Raw genomic sequence first — 17,415 nt, forward strand, 5'->3', positions numbered from 1 at the left:
ATGGGGCAGCGGTCATATTCTCTCTCCAGGCGCTCGTAGAAAATATCTTTGGTCTGCTCGTCTTTGTCTTCCGGCGGGGCATGGGCACAAATAAGGCTGATGTTAATGTTATGCGAATTGCGGCTAGCCTCTCATCCACCGGAGTAAAGCTGGAGACAAGGTGTTTGAGTCTCCGACTAACCACCAATCCACAGCCAAACTCATGCCTCAAGTTATGGCAGCTATATTGTAGTTCGTTACCGTTTTTCTTTGTAGTGACGCCATTCCCAGTCCATCGCATTACCTGTAAAGCGGTAACGTCTGCCTTGTACTTCTCTAATACATCCGCCTACTCGTATACTGCACCTTTTAGAGTGCGGACATTTCAGGTGCAGATCCGCAAATCATGGTCCTTTCCTCGTTTGCATGGGTCGTCAGCGTTGGGGGGTCCGTTTTTACTATTCCTTTGTTTCTCAGAGTGGTTCTCATGGTTTTCTAACTGCAGGTAACTGGCCCAGCGCCTAAACCGCATTAGTTTTGTGGGATTGCACATGTATCCCTCGTTGTCGCGAGCCGCTTGCTCCAAGACCCGAAGCTCGCCTCCAGCCGCCCCTAACCTGGGAAGAGACGCTGATATTGGCCATTGGTAATTTCAATTAGCCAATAACTCGCCTTCTCATCTCGAGTATCATTGGCACTCAGTGTTTTTTTAAGAGCCAGTGCCACCTGACATTCCAGGTGCAGATCCGCAGATCATGGCCCTTTTTTCCTTTACATGGATCGTCAGCGTTGGGGGGTCCGTTTTTATACCCTCCACCATAGGATGGGGATATACTAATTTCGTCATTCTGTTGGTAACTAGTCGAAATATTCGTCTAAGACCCCATAAAGTATTGTATCTATATTCTTGATCGTCGTGAAATTTTATGTCGATCTAGCCATGTCCGTCCGTCCGTCCGTCCGTTCGTCTGTCTGTCGAAAGCACGCTAACTTCCGAAGGAGTAAAGCTAGCCTCTTGAAATTTTGCACAAATACTTCTTATTAGTGTAGGTCGGTTGGTATTGTAAATGGGCCATATCGGTCCATGTTTTGATATAGCTGCCATATAAACCGATCTTGGGTCTTGACTTCTTGAGCCTCTAGAGTGCGCAATTCTTATCCGATTGAAATAAAATTTTGTACAACGTGTTTTCTTATGATATCCAACAACTGTGCCAAGTATGGTTCAAATCGGTTTATAACCTGATATAGCTGCCATATAAACCGATCTTGGGTCTTGACTTCTTGAGCCTCTAGAGTGCGCAATTCTTATCCGATTGGAATGAAATTTTGCACGGCGTGTTTTGTTATGATATCCAACAACTGTGCCAAGTATGGTTCAAATCGGTTCATAACCTGATATAGCTGCCATATAAACCGATCTGGGGTCTTGACTTCTTGAGCCTCTAGAGTGCGCAATTCTTATCCGATTGGAATGAAATTTTGCACGACGTGTTTTGTTATGATATCCAACAACTGTGCCAAGTATGGTTCAAATCGGTTCATAACCTGATATAGCTGCCATATAAACCGATCTGGGATTTTGACTTCTTGAGTCTCTAGAGGTCGCAATTATTATCCGATTTGCCTGAAATTTTGTACGACGGATTCTCTCATGACCATCAACATACGTGTTTATTATGGTCTGAATCGGTCTATAGCCTGATACAGCTCCCATATAAATCGATCTCTCTATTTTACTTCATGAGCCCCCAAAGGGCGCAATTCTTATTCGAATTGACTGACATTTTACACAGGTCTCCAACATATAATTTAATTGTGGTCCAAACCGGACCATATCTTGATATCGCTCTAATAGCAGAGCAAATCTTTTCTTATATCCTGTTTTGCCTAAGAAGAGATGGCGGGAAAAGAACTCGACAAATGCGATCCATGGTGGAGGGTATATAAGATTCGGCCCGGCCGAACTTAGCACGCTTTTACTTGTTACTATTCTTTTGTTTCTCATAGTGGTTCTCATAGTTTTCCGGGGGTGGTCTACAGAGCCCCGCGCCCCAAACGCATGGGTTTTGTGGGATTGCGCATGTATCTGTCGTTTTCGCGAGCCGCTTGCTTCAGGATCCGAGGCTCGCCTTCAGCCGCCCCTAACCTGGAAACAGACTCTGATGTTGGTCTTTGGTTATTTGAAGGCGGCAATAACTCGCCTTGTCATCTCGAGTATCATTGGCACTCAGTATTTAATTAAGAGTCAGTGCCACCTGACTCCTCACTGAGACTCTCCACTCGAAAATCGCTGACTGCCCGCGACCGCATTTGCTGCTACTTCGCATAAAAACCAAGCTTTCCACCATCCGCAACCTGTGCACAAGCCCGTTAGCTAAGCTTCCCTTGGTTACGATGGACACCACACAAGTCGGAGCTCAAAGTTCCAGCCTGTGTGGTGCTCACTGAGACTTTCCACTCGAAAATCGCTGACAGCCCGCGGCCGCATTTGCTGCTACTCCGTATAAAAATCAAGTTTTCCACCATCCGCAACCTGTGCACAAGCCCGTTAGCTTTCAGCTAAGCTTCCGGTGGTAACGATGGACACCACACAAGTCGGAGCTCAAAGTTCCAGCCTGTGTGGTGCTCACTGAGACTCTCCACTCGAAAATCGCTGACAGCCCGCGGCCGCATTTGCTGCTACTCCGTATAAAAATCAAGTTTTCCACCATCCGCAACCTGTGCACAAGCCCGTTAGCTTTCAGCTAAGCTTCCCTTGGTTACGATGGACACCACACAAGTCGGAGCTCAAAGTTCCAGCCTGTGTGGTGCTCATAGTTATCCCGTGTCGTCCTTGAGCTCCTAAAGGACACAATTCTTATTCGAATTGGCTAAAATATTAAAGAACGACTTCTTCTCTAACATTCAATTCGATTATGGTTCGATCGGGACCATAACATGATATAGCTCCCATAGCTTAGCAATTCTTATTCAATATCCTTTGTTTACCTTTTAAGAGATATCGAACAAAGAACTTGACAAATGCGATATACTGTGGAGGGAATATAAGATTCGGTCCGGCCAAACTTCGCGAACATTTAAATATTTTTTCTTTCTTTAATTTTGTGTCTAAATTCTCTTTTCAAATTTTATCATTAAAGCAAACTTGAATTGTGCAAAAGCTTTGTTGAAATATTGTCCTTAGCGACTGTTTAGTAAATCTTTGAGCAAATTTCTTCACCAACTTTTTCACAATTTTCCAAATATTTACAATCTTCCTTCAATCAAATACCTGATTCCCCCCCAATCTACTCTTCCGTCATAATACATCCATTCGCCATAAATTGTCCATAAATTCAGTGCCATAGTAGCCCATTGCAATTTGCCTCAATCAACACTTATCTGCAAATTATCGGGATTCCATATCAATTAAGTATCGTTGACTCACATATACACTCACACATAATGATGACATACCTACAGAGTTATCCCTATTATCGACAAGAAATTCTAGCCTCAAAGCAAACGGCATATGAATCATGAAGCTATTTCCGAAGGCCAAAGGCATTGATAAACCAAAACGTTTCCTTTTACATCAATTTCAGTTAGATGGGGGCATGTAGGCGATTGCAGAAGACTATGATGGTATTTACATCAATTCAACAACATTCCTGGGTGAATGAATGAAGGACATGGCATAAAAGCTGCCACATTTTTGGTGAGCTGTTATTAGGTTACAATTTCGCAGGAAACCATAAAGACATATGGAACAGGATATAGCCAGGCAATGCTCAGCATAATGTAGTTGCTCCGCACTCTAAGGAGACTGAAATGTTCTGCTTAAGCACAGATGATGATGTGAATACGAAAAAGAGATTTAGTAGTGAGATTGTGTGTTTCATCAAATTGTCTGCGTTTCATCAAATTGAACTTTCTCATTGCAAAGTTACCAAAGTTGTTAAAGGATAAATTCCTCAACAGACCACCATGACAATGTGAAATATTTCGCCTTACTCTGCTTGTACTACAACTCACTTTTGTTCTTTCATCATTTCAGATAGTCATAGGAAATATGATGCTGAGCTTCCTGGGTAAGTGAAAATATGGCTTACGGCCTTAATGTTATTACATCTCTTTTTCTTTTAAGTAGTCAAGGGAAGTTGTATTGGAGAACATAGTTGAATGTATTGAAAATAGTACTCTTAGATTAAGATTGTCTTAACATATCTGTAAAATGTCTTTAATCTTAAAACTTTTATTGATTGGGTTTGAATGACTCATCTCTTTGTTCGCCCATGATTTTCAGCCGTTTTAACAAATTCATCTGAATTTATTCAATCCAAGCTAAAGTGTCTATCATCATAAAGCTTAAAGAGATTATTCCCGGATTTTTTAATGTTCATCGTCACTGTGGTAATTTTGCTGTTGTATAATTTAATAAACATTAAAATACTTCACAATTCGTTTCATGACTATTGAAGAAGGAATTTCGGTGAAGACCTGTGTCTTTGTGCCTTCAGTTGTTGTTGTAAATGTTGTCATACCCTGTATTGTGTCACAAATTAATGACTGGGGAAATTGTCAGATTTTGTTAACATCCACTACCTTGTATTGTTCTCCAAGGAATGAGATGACATAAAACACCAACGGTTACAGAACTTTGAAGATTTTAAGGTCGAACAATGAAAGTGTTTTGTTGGCATTCCAAAGTATTTGATTATTGTCTTTGGTAGGACAAAGGTGCAAAGTGGACAGATTTTAAAATAGGTTTTCTAGGGAATAGAGATATCGTAGGAATATATTTTTTGATAAGGGTTGAGTAAAACACAATTTCAGGATTATGATCTTCCGGGGTAGAAAATTCCACATTAGGATAAAGGTGTTAGGAAAAAAGAATAAACTCCAAAAAAGGTTAGGTGTTCTCAAGCCAAAAAATGTTTTTATTGTCCCATATAGGCATAACGCAGACCGCTGAGGGGTTTACAATATATTATGGAACATTTTAAAGATAGAGCTTTGAAAGTTAAAAGGCACATTAAAATACATTGAGAAGACCTTATCAGTACACATTTTTGGTTTAACCTCAGGTTATCTTAGACACAAGTTATCTTGATAATCATTTGCTTACTAGCGTAAGCAAATTAATGAATAACCTACTTACTTGAAGAATCATTACGGCAGGATTGGGATATGAAAATCCACAAAGATAGGTTTTAACAGCATTGCTATTATTTCAGCGACTCCGAAGTCAGCTATTGAAAGTGGTCTAATCGTAAATCCTTTTAAAATGGAATTTGTTTCTTTCAGAAGAATACAAAGGCACCTGTCTTCTTGGGAGAAGAGAATGTTCCATATTCTGAAAGTGCTAAATACCAGGGTGTTTTGCTTGATAGGAAATTTAACTACAAATCCAACATTTTGGAAGGAGCAAGAAAGGCAAGTATTGTCCAAAACAACTACAAAAAAGACATTAGGAAAATGTGGGGTTTAAACCACGTGTCGTGTACTGCTGGAGCTTTTTCAATCATTCTCACATCATGACATAGACAACGCAATCGTTGTTTTTTTGATACATTTAACGTCGTACAGTGGGGCAGACGGCGAAATAATTTGAAATAAGTCCTCAACTTTTTATACCCACCACCGAAGGATGGGGGTACATTCTTTTTGTCATTCCGTTTGTAACACATCGAAATATCCCTTTCCGACCCTTTTAAGCATATATATTCTTGATTAACGTAAAAATCTAAGACGATCTAACCATTTCCGTCCGTCTGTCTGTTGACATCACGCTATAGTCTTTAAAAATAGAGATATTGAGCTGAAAATTTGGATAGCTGCCATATAGACCGATCTCACGATTTAAGGTCTTGCGCCCATAAAAGGCGCATTTACTGTCCGATGTCGCAGAAATTTCGACATCCTTCTTCAATTTGGCCCACATTGGTTCAGATTTGAATACAGCTGCCATAAAGACCGATCTCTGGATTTAAGGTTTTGGGCCCATTAAAATCGCATTTATTGTCCGATGTCGTCGAAATTTGGGACAGTGAGTTAAGTTAAGCCCCTCGACATACTTCTGCAATATGGCACAGATCGGTCCAGATTTGGATATAGCTGCCATATAGACCGATCTCTCGATTTAAGTCTTTGGGCCAATAAAAGACGCATTTATTGTCCAATGTCGCCGAAATTTGGGACAGTGAGTTAAGTTAAACGCCTTAATATGCTTCTTCAATTTTGCCTAGATCGATCAAGATTTGCATATAGCTACCATATAGACCGATCTCTTGATTTAAGGTCTTGCGCCCATAAAAGGCGCATTTATTGTCCGATTTCGGCAAAATCTGGGACAAAGAGTTGTGTAAGGATCTTCGACATCCTTCTTCAATTTGGTTCAGATGGGTCCAGATTTGGATATAGCTGCCATATAAACCGATCTATCGATTTTAGGTTTGGGGGCCATAAAAGGCGCATTTATTGCCCGATTTCGCCAAAATTTGGAACAGTCAGTTGTGTTAGGCTCCTCGAAATTTGTCTGGAACTTGGCCCAAATCGGTCCAGCCATATAGACCGATGTCTCGATTTAAGGTCTTGGCCCCATTGAAGGCGCATTTATAATCCGATTTCACTGAAATTTGTCACAGTGACTAATGTTAGGCTTTTCGACATCCGTCTCGTGTATGGTTGAGATAGGTTTATTTTTAGATATATCTACTAAAAAGATCAATATTTTGTTATACGCAATTGAACAATGACTTGTTCTTATTAGTATTTACCAAATTGGAACATATTTCGATATAGCTGCTATGGGGCATAAGGTATGCATTTTTCACTAAGGTATGCATTTTCCCGAGGTGGTGGGTATCCAAAGTTCGGCCCGGCCGAACTTAAGGTTTGCATTTTCCCGAGGTGGTGGGTATCCAAACTTAACGCCGGCCGAACTTAACGCCTTTATACTTGTCTTTTTTTTTTTGGTGATTATGGCTGAAAAAAGCTTTGTGTTTTGCGATTTTCCAAGACATTTGTGGCTGGTTCTTTCATTGGATGCGTGGCCCCCTTTAGGGCCCCACCAAGCAACACCCGGTCAAATTCAGAACTCGAAATTTTGAACATGATCTCATTACAACCCATCTCTGGCCATTCAAAATTTGTGTTTACTTTGTTGTTTTCGAATCTATCCCACTTCTTGGTACAGGGTATTAAAACTTTGTGCATAAGTTTGCAACGCTAAGAAGGAGAAGAGCTAGACCCACTGATAAGTACACCGATCGGAATCACTTCCTGATTCGAGTTGGGTTCCAATCCTGGCGAAATCATCAGAAAAAAAATTCAGTGGTGGTTTCCCCCCAGCATTTTCCTAAAGCTGGCAATATTTGTGAGGTACTATGCCATGTGAAAATCTTATCGTGAAAGAGGTGTCGCACTGCGGCACGCTGTTCGGACTCGTCTATAAAAAGCAGGCCCCTTATCATTGAACTTTAATCGGGCTGCACTCATTAATATGTGAGAAACTAGCTGACCCGAGCCCGCTCCGCTGCGCCTTCTTTTACCTTATATGGAACAAAATTTTCCTTTGAATATTTATTTTCGACAATTAAAGAATTTTTAGTGAAATACCATGCTACGAAAACAGTATATCGCTTGACTAATAATTTAACAATATAAGTGCCTTTATCTAAATCCCATTGATCTTTATTGGTCTACGAATTTAAGTTGGGATGTAAGGTGTACTCCATTCTTAAAAGACTTTATTTCTGCCCGATATTCTCATAATGTCTGATTTAGGGTTTTTTTCGGGGTTGAGATTGTCTCCCAGACACTTGGCCCTGAAAAAATATCAGAATCGTGCTCTCCTCTCAAATACCATTTATTTAAACCCCAATCATTATCATTGGTGTTAGGGATGTTTACAGGATGAGGCGTCCCCCAAACACATGGCCACAAAATTGGTTATCAAATTCGTTTTCTAATCTCAAATACCTTTCATTTGAACCACATTTTGGCATGGAGGGTGTTTTGGGAATACCAAATTCCCCCTTTAGGGGTCTACCCCTTTTCCCAAAGAAACTTGGTCCCGAAAGTAGGTATTAATTCTTGCTCTACCCCCCATTTAAGCCCCACATTTTCATGGTTGTTAATTATGCCCGATTTAGGGGTGTTTTAGGGAGTGGGGTGGGCCCCCAAACACTAAGCCCTGAAAATATATTAGCAACGTGCTCTATTCTCATATATCCATACATCATTTATTTGAACCCCATATCGCCATTGGCCATATCGCCATTGGCCACATCGCCATTGACCCCTTATTGCAAAAGCCAGCAAATATTTCCGGTTTGGAATATGGGCCCTAAAAACTATAAATGTCGGTAAAAATGTCCGATTTAGGGGTGTTTTGGGGGTTGGGGTGGTCCCCCTAACACTTGGTCCTACAACTGGATATCAGATACTTTTTTTGATCTTAAATACCTTTCATTTGAGTCCCATATTGTCATGATTGGTGCATATATATATTTGGTAGGTTTTGGGGTGGGGCACCCACCCTAGGTACCCAATCCGAAATTTGGATAACAAATTTTTGTTTGTAGGTTACTATATTCGTTATTCTAATGACATTGCAAATGATGCCTACTATGTTTATGCAATTCAAAGTTTCTTTCCCAAGTCCCTTTTTGAGTACACCCAGATAAAAGTTAATACCGAACGCGCTTAATTCAATACCATACGGTATTGATATTAAAGCAACATAGACTGGTACAAAAACAACACCGGAAGTTAGGAATGAAACATAAAGTGATTAGTACCGTTTGGTATTAACCTTATTACCGAACTGGCTTTGGATTTAATACCAACCTGTTATTGGGTTTAGCACCAGACCGGTATTGGTTTTAGTACCAAATCGTTATTGTATCCATTCCATAATAACCAAAAAAAAACCATTGAATATAATTTTAATCTAATGTCTGGTATTGAATTGATACCAAATGGTATAAAAAATCTTGGCTAATGACGCGAACAAAATAATATCAGGCGGTTTTAGCAAAGTGCCGTTATTTTTCTATCAGTGAAGTCTCAGTCTGAAGTCTCTCTCTCGATTTAGTTTTAGCTGCCATATACATCGATAGCTTGATTCAAGGTCTAAAACACATAAAAGGCTTAATCGGATTAGGCCCTGACTGTTCTTGAGTGGTTAGCAGGGACCAACCAACCAATTAACACCATTTAATTGAAGTTGATTTTTGACAGTTGACTTTCTCTCCCTCTTTTATATTAAAGACATTTTTCGTTTTTCTACTTGTACGCCACTTTAGTTCTCACAAGACAATATCCACTTATTGTCAACATAGAAAGGAACACTTGAACCTAACTCTAGGTTAGACTGCCTTTATTTAGCCCAAAAACTCATGGAAACTCATCAATAAAACACCAAAAATATATTTAAAAAAATTTTCCTCTTCCATAGCAGAGAAAGTAGGAGAAGCTACAACCATTGAATGAATTGCACAAAAAAACCGACTCAGTTGAAAGCAATTTGATGTGACAAAGTGTCACGATACAAGACAATCTCACCACCCAAATGGTAGGGGGAAGAAAGCAAGAAAGCAAAAACGATGAAAAATATAAAACAACAACAAGAAAAGCTATGCTAACCTTATATCCTTTTAAGGACTGACAGGTTGTAGTCATCTCGACAAGAACACCTTTTCGAGAGTGAAACATTTCTGATGTAGCAACAGCAACAGCATAGACATTAAACAAAAAAAGTGAATGAAATGTCGACAGTGTAAAATTATTGTCACAATTTTTTAATGTTCCAGAGGCGTTTAAGTGTCTCCATCATCAAAGACGTTGTTATTTTCCGTTGATGGCCTTAGTGGGTGTCTTCCAGCAGCCTCTTTTCTTATAGCCTTAAGCAAAATGCAGGCACACAGAAGCCACAGTGTAAACCCAGGACTAGCACGCAACTCAATATCCTTCCACAACCTCAGTGAGTCACAATGATATAAAAAAAAAAATTTGCCCTTACCAACATTTTTCACAGTATTTTGCTCTCTTTTACTCTTTCCTTAAGAATTAATCGTTTTTGATATTTTGAACATACTTTTTTCTGTTGTCCTTGAAGCTTTGTCCTACTATGGGGGAGCGCGTCGCCAATTTGGGTGTATATGTGATGGAGTTGATGTTAACAGAACTGAGATGTTGTTCAACGGATCGTTGTCAACGACACCGTTGTAGGCTGCTGTCTTATATTTAGTTAGATGGTATTTACTACCCGTGTAACATGATCATCCAGATGGCAATACTAGGGTTCAGTCAATCCAGGACTGTACCGATGGCAGCAGTGCCTAGCACTCGACCTTAAGGTTCATCTCAGGCATCCGATCGGAAACCTCTTCCCTTCCATCCAAGTTTCCCATCGTTGCCTCGATTATACCGCGATGGTATGAGCTGCTCCCATCCTCAATCCATTCTCCCATCGCCTTAAGTCTCATAGCCGCAGTGGCTGCCTCACACTTAATCTGTATCACAATGGGTCGGATACCTAGAATAGTCTCCAGTCCCCTAGTGGGCGTGGTCCTCATCGCTCCGCCTATGCGAAGATAACATGTTCTCTGAACCTGTTGTATGGTCCTTATGTTGGACTTTTTCTCCATGGCAATCCACCAAACTACTGAGGGGTAAGTAAGAATTGGTTGAATCACGCTCCTGTAGAGTCCGTGGACTATCCTCGGATTCAGACCCCATTTAAAGCCTACGGCCCATCTACATAGTGCCCAACATCTGTGAGCCTTCTCGGCACGCTTCTGAATGTGGCACTTCCAATTTAGTTTCTTGTCCAAAATCCATCTAAGTATTTGACCTTGTCAGATATCGAAATCGTCTTATTAAGGAAATGTGGTGGTTAGATTGGACCACCTTCATCTTCCTTGTGAACAGGCATATTTCAGTCTTCTCTGGGTTAACATTGAGGCCTCTGACTCTACTCCAGTCTTATGCCATATGCAAGACCCTTTCGGCCCTTCTGCATAGCTCGTTCGGATCCTTAGCCCTTAGAACATTGGTTCAAATCCCTACTTAGTCAGGATCCGTAATAGGTCATTTATGGTGGTCACCCATAGGAATGGCGATAAAATGCCCCCCTGTGGCGTACCTTGTGTCAATTTCTCCCTTATATTTATGTCATGGGACAAACAATTTATCCAATTGTTGCTTAGTATGTGGTTTATACAGTCTCCTAGTCTCAGTCTCCTCCTGATCCAATCCTAAGACCAGTACCGGTCCACCCGATACTAGTCTAAGGATTGGATCAGTGTGTCGGCCCGCACATTGTTAAAAGCCCCCTCGATATCAATGCATACCGCCAGGGTGTACGTTTTGGCATCAAAGGATTCTTCTATTCTATGCACAACCTCCAGAACCTCCTCCACAATCAGTCTCCACCGACCTTCCATTGGCATAGGAACGCTGTTTGAATTTGAGCAGTTCGCTGGATGTTCTACTCTTTATCATGGTGTCCACAACACTTTCCATGGTTTTGAGTAGAAAGGACGTAAGGCTTATGGGTCTGTAGGCCTTTGGTGTCGCATAACTTGCCTTGCCGGGTTTGGGCATAAACACCACCCTTGCCTCCTGCCAGGGTTTCGGAGTATATGCAAGTCCTAGGCACGCTGTGAAAATATTGGCCAGATGAGGCGCCACATAGTCCGCCTCTTTCTGTAGTAACGCCGGTAATATTCCATCAGGTCCAGGTGATTTTAATGTTTTGAAACTCCTCAAGGATTCCTTCACCATAAATTCCGTAATTATAAACCTTCGCTCAATGTAATTATTTCAAGATTCCGGTGTCTCTGTGAGTCCAGTTGTATCCTGTGGAGAATGAGTTTTCATCAAAAGCCTCAACATGTCCTCCATTGTCTCTGCTCTCACTCCCATGTCGTTAGTTTGGACATGGGTTTTTGATAGAAACTTTTTATACTCTACACCACCACTGTGGTACAGGGTAGTATAGATTTATGCATATGTTTGCAAAGCAAAAAAGGAGAAGGGCTAGACCCATCGATAAGTTTACGGATCGGCTTAGAATCACTTCCTGATTCGATTTAGCTATGTCCGTCTGTCCATCTGTCTGTCCGTCCATGTAGTCTTGTAATCAAGGTACAGGTCGCATTTGTTGTCCGATTTTCGCAAAATTTCATACAGGTCTCTTTTTTGGTCCAAGGACGATTGCTATTGATTTTGAAAAAAATCGGTCCAAATTTATATATAGCTCCCATATATATCTTTCATCCGATATGCACTTTTTAAGCGGTAGGAGCCATAATTTTGGCCCGATCTTTACCAAATTTGGCATGAAGTGTTCTTTGTGACATCCCAATATGTGTGTAAAATTTCAAATAATTCGGCTCAGATTTAGATATAGCTCTCATATATATCTTTCATCCGATATGCCCTTTTTAAGCTGTAGGAGCCACAATTTTGGTCCGATCTTCATCAAATTTGGCACGAAGTGTTTTTTGTGACATTTCAATATGTGTGCGAAATTTTATTTAAATCGATTCAGATTTGTATATAGCTCCCATATATAACTTTCACCCGATTTGACCTATTAAGGCTGTAGAAGGCACAATTTTGGTCCGATCTTTACCAAAATTGGCACGAAGTGCTTTTTGTGACGTCCCAATATGTATGCAAAATTTCATCATAATCGGATCCGATTTATATATAGCTCCCATATATATCTTTCATCCGATATGCCCTTTTCAAGCTGTAGGAGCCACATTTTTGGTCCGACCTTTACTAAATTTGGCACGAAGTGTTCTTTGTGACATTTCAATATGTGTGCGAAATTTCATTTAAATCGGTTCAGATTTATATATAGCTCCCATATATATCTTTCATCCGATATGCACTTTTTAAGCTGTAGAAGGCACAATTTTGGTCCGATCTTTACCAAATTTGGCACGAAGTGCTTTTTTTGATGTCTTAGTATGTGTGCAAAATTTCATCATAATCGGTTCAGATTTATATATAGCTCCCATATATATCTTTCATCCAATATGCCCTTTTCAAGCTGTAGGAGCCACATTTTTGGTCCGATCTTTACTAAATTTGGCACGAAGTGTTCTTTGTGACATTTCAATATGTGTGCGAAATTTCATTTAAATCGGTTCAGATTTATATATAGCTCCCATATATATCTTTCATCCGATATGCCCTTTTTAAGCTGTAGGAGCCACAATTTTCATCCGATCTCCACCAAATATAGCACGAGATGTTTTGCGCGACGTCCTAATACGTGTGTAAAATTTTAAATAGATCGATTCAGATTTAGATATAGCTCCCATATATAACTTTCACCCGATTTGACCTATTAAGGCTGTAGAAGGCACTATTTTAGTTCGATCTTTACCAAACTTGGAACGAAGTGCTTTTTTTTGACGTCTTAGTATGTGTGCAAAATTTCATCATAATCGGATCAGTTTTATATATAGCTCCCATATATATCTTTCATCCGATATGCCTTTTTTAAGCTGTAGGAGCCACAATTTTGGTCCGATCTTTACCAAAATTGGCACGAGATGTTTTGTGCGACGTCCTAATACGTGTGTGACTAAATTAACTAAATCGGTTCATGTTTAGATATAGCTCCCATATATAACTTTCACCCGATTTGACCTAATAAGGCTGTAGAAGGCACAATTTTGATCCGATCTTTACCAAATTTGGCACGAAGTGTTCTTTGTGACATCCCAATATGTGTGCAAATTTCATTTAAATCGATTCAGATTTATATATAGCTCCCATATATAACTTTCACCCGATTTGACCTATTAAGGCTGTAGAAGGCACAATTTTGGTCCGATCTCTACAAAATTTTTCATGAGATGTTTTACAATAGTTAACATCCCAATGCGTGTGCAAAATTTCATCAAAATCGAATCAGATTTGGATAAAACTTCCATATATTGGGTTGCCCAAAAAGTAATTGCGGATTTTTTAAAAGAAAGTAAATGCATTTTTAATAAAACTTAGAATGAACTTTAATCAAATATACTTTTTTTACACTTTTTTTCTAAAGCAAGCTAAAAGTAACAGCTGATAACTGACAGAAGAAAGAATGCAATTACAGAGTCACAAGCTGTGAAAAAATTTGTCAACGCCGACTATATGAAAAATCCGCAATTACTTTTTGGGCAACCATATATCTTTTATGCGTTTCGACTTTTAAGGCTGTAGAGGCCACAATTTTCGTACTATCGTAAGAAAACCAGTAGTCCCTGGCGACCTTGTATTCCGTTCTATCTACCCTTGAATGCTTTTAGCTTCCACCGTACCTTAAATCTATGCCATATGTAGGGCACCAGCATTTAATGATATCTTCAGGTTTCTTTTTTCATCTTCCTCTCACCCGTTTATTCGGCTTTACCCAAAGTCCTTGTATATATTATTGTGAATGTAGTACATTTTGTTGTTACATCCGTTATACTTCCGTTTTTCGTTAAGAGAGTTAAGAAATTGTATTAACAGTGATATTTTATTTTTACTGCTTTTGATCTGGCTCCTATAGTTCCAGCCGTCTTACTTCCACTTCCACTTGGCCCACACAGCAGCAAAAGTTTAAAGGTTGGGTTAATGTGGAGACCAGAACTCTACTCTGCTCTGCTCCTTTATAACTGTTTGCCATTTTTTGTCGCAATGATGAAACAACATTGACATAATATTTCGAGGATTAAGGGCGGAGAAGAACAATAAAAATTTCATAATGCCAGAAACAACAATGAGTTGAGATTTCATCTTCGCGTAGGAGGTTGGTATCTTCACGATTTTGTTGTTGACTTAAACGTCTTCTTGTTTCGTGTTCTTTGGTAGCAATTCCTTTCACTCCTTTCGTCAAGTGCTAGTGCTTGTAATGAAAGTCCAAAAATACCACTGGCGGTGGTGGTGGTGTTGGTAGAGATGGTGTTGGTAGTGATGAAGTGTGAGTCCTTTGAATAATCAAATTAGAATAGAAATTGTATTAACAAAAAAAACTTCCTCTTTTTTGATTCATTCCCAAGTAATGAGTGTACCAAAGGGAAACAAAAGACAACGTTTTGACAATACTTGAGATTATAAGAGGTGGATGTAAGCACACTGTGCTAAGTTTGAAATGAGGTAGGGTTGTGCAAACATCTTCAACTTTGATACTTGGTTTGATATATTTTTATTATGTATTTTCTCTTAATTGGAAGTTGTGTATAGAGTAGAAATTAATGACTGAAAATTTAAGAAATTAAAATATTAAACAGTTCTGAAGAAAAATTAGAATAAAAACTAAACAGAAGCAAAAAATGATGATTTTGGCTAAGGCCGAGTTTTTTATACCCACCACCATAGGGTGGTGGTATACTTACCTACTCATTCCGTTTGTAACACCTCCAAATATTGTTCTAGGTCCCCATATATATTCTTGATCTTCTCCACATTCTGATTCGAACTAGCCATGTCCGTCCGAACGTCTCTCGTAATCACGAAAGCGGTCCAACGCGTAAAGCTAACCGCTTGAAATTTTGCACAGATACTTAATATTGATATATTGGGTTGCCCAAAAAGTAATTGCGGATTTTTCATATAGTCGGCATTGACAAATTTTTTCACAGCTTGTGACTCTGTAATTGCACTCTTTCTTCTGTCAGTTATCAGCTGTTACTTTTAGCTTGCTTTAGAAAAAAAGTGTAAAAAAGTATATTTGATTAAAGTTTATTCTAAGTTCTATTAAAAATGCATTTACTTTCTTTTAAAAAATCCGCAATTACTTTTTGGGCAACCCATAGTTTGTTGGGGATTGCAACTGGACCATATCGACTCAGATTTAGATATAGCTCCCATATAAACCGATTTCCCGATTGGACTTCTTGAGCCCATGGAAGCCACAATTTTGTCCGATTTCGCTCTTAAGAGGTTGATAGAAACATACCTCAGGGCAGAGATCCCTGGAAATCGCCTGTCTCGCCAGCAGCATGCATATAGTAAAGGCAAATCCACTGAAACAGCCCTTCACGACCTTCTCGGTTACACATAGGGTTCCCTCGCTGTCGAGGAATATACAATGATAGCATTTCTTGACATTGAAGGTCCTTTAATAATGTAAAACCAACGTCAATCATGAAGGGGGTTGAAGTGTCTAAGCATCAACTCTTGCACTGGAAACTCGCGGTGAGCTTGCCAAGGGCATTGTGCGCGAATGGAGCGATTGTGCTGATGTTGACGTAGCGGAGGACAAAACCGTGACAATGTTGCATCTTGTCGCGGATTCGTCCTTCCACGATTAGATCTGGTGGAGCTAGCATCAGGAACGTAGAGCTCGTAAAAAATCTGGGAGTGACTGTTTCAGAGAGAATGGGTTTCCTGATCCATTTGGATCGGGTGAAGGAATAGATGACTGAATTAACCGGAATGGTTAAGCATGATTTGAGAAGTGATACGGGTCTTAGTCGTCGCTCTGTTCAGTCCATATATGGTGGTCTATTTGTTGCTTACGCAATTTATGAAGCGCTTGTGCGGCACGCAATAGCTGCGACAGTCTTAGGACGAAAGAAGATCCTCTCTTGTCAGAGGGTGGAAATGCTGGCTTGCTTGCCTGTGTGTATGTGACTGTTTCGACAGATGCACTACAGGTATTCCGCCGCCGCTTGATTTACTCGTGAGTTGCATGGCCGTTCTGTATAGTGTGAGAAAGGGAATTCCATTAGAGCGTGAGGATTGGCTCACTGCTTCTGAGCTGGCAAATGGGGATGTTAGGTGGCTCAAGGTACTACTTTTGGAGCGTCTTTATGAGAGGTGGAAAACAACATGGACGAACAGTGACAATGGTCGGGTGAGTTACGAATTTATTCGTGCCGCGAGGTTCGTATGAGACCGCCCGGACTTTGGCTTCGGCCTATGTCTGAGCTTCTTTAATGCATTTTTGCATCAGAGGAACTTGTCCGTGGGAGACCTAAGGACTGAATGCATGTGCCGACGGAATTCCCATACTATGCAGACATTAGTCACTTAGGCGCTATGGGGATTAGCAAGGCGGTGTGGGATTTCAGTAGGGCCCGTGAAGGCGAGACGACTGTTGCAAGGCTGGCAACCTTTTCGAGGGAAGTATTTATTAGGAGACGGAAAAGACTTAGTGGAGGCATGAATAAACGTTAGTTATCCATGACGAGATGTTGCTGTATTGGCGGCACCAAGTGATTTCGTACTGCGGATGACATTGCCTGGCACCTGGCTTGCCCATCGTTGTTTTACGTGGCCTTTGTGGTCGTGTTCGGTCATCGGGGTGGTCGTTGATTGTTGAGTCCCATATTGTAGCTGATACGTGTAGCGTAGCCCGTGAGGGCTGCCGTGTCATTTTTATGTCCTTATGTATGTTGTTTGTTGTATGATGGCTATAAGTCGGCTTAGGGCGATATCTTTCTCCCAGGT

General features: G+C 40.3%; 1 protein-coding gene across 1 annotated transcript in view; it reads left to right on the forward strand.

Moving 5' to 3' along the window:
- The first annotated feature begins 4,033 nt into the window (after positions 1-4,033).
- LOC106083996 (protein muscleblind) overlaps positions 4,034-17,415 on the forward strand; it is a 913,910-nt gene continuing 900,528 nt past the window's right edge. The window contains exon 1 of the mRNA XM_059368557.1: positions 4,034-4,052. The gene's annotated coding sequence lies outside the window, so the exon portion shown is untranslated. The remainder of the gene's footprint in view (positions 4,053-17,415) is intronic.

Source organism: Stomoxys calcitrans, chromosome 5 (assembly GCF_963082655.1).
Source record: "Stomoxys calcitrans chromosome 5, idStoCalc2.1, whole genome shotgun sequence".
Taxonomy (NCBI): domain Eukaryota; kingdom Metazoa; phylum Arthropoda; class Insecta; order Diptera; family Muscidae; genus Stomoxys; species Stomoxys calcitrans.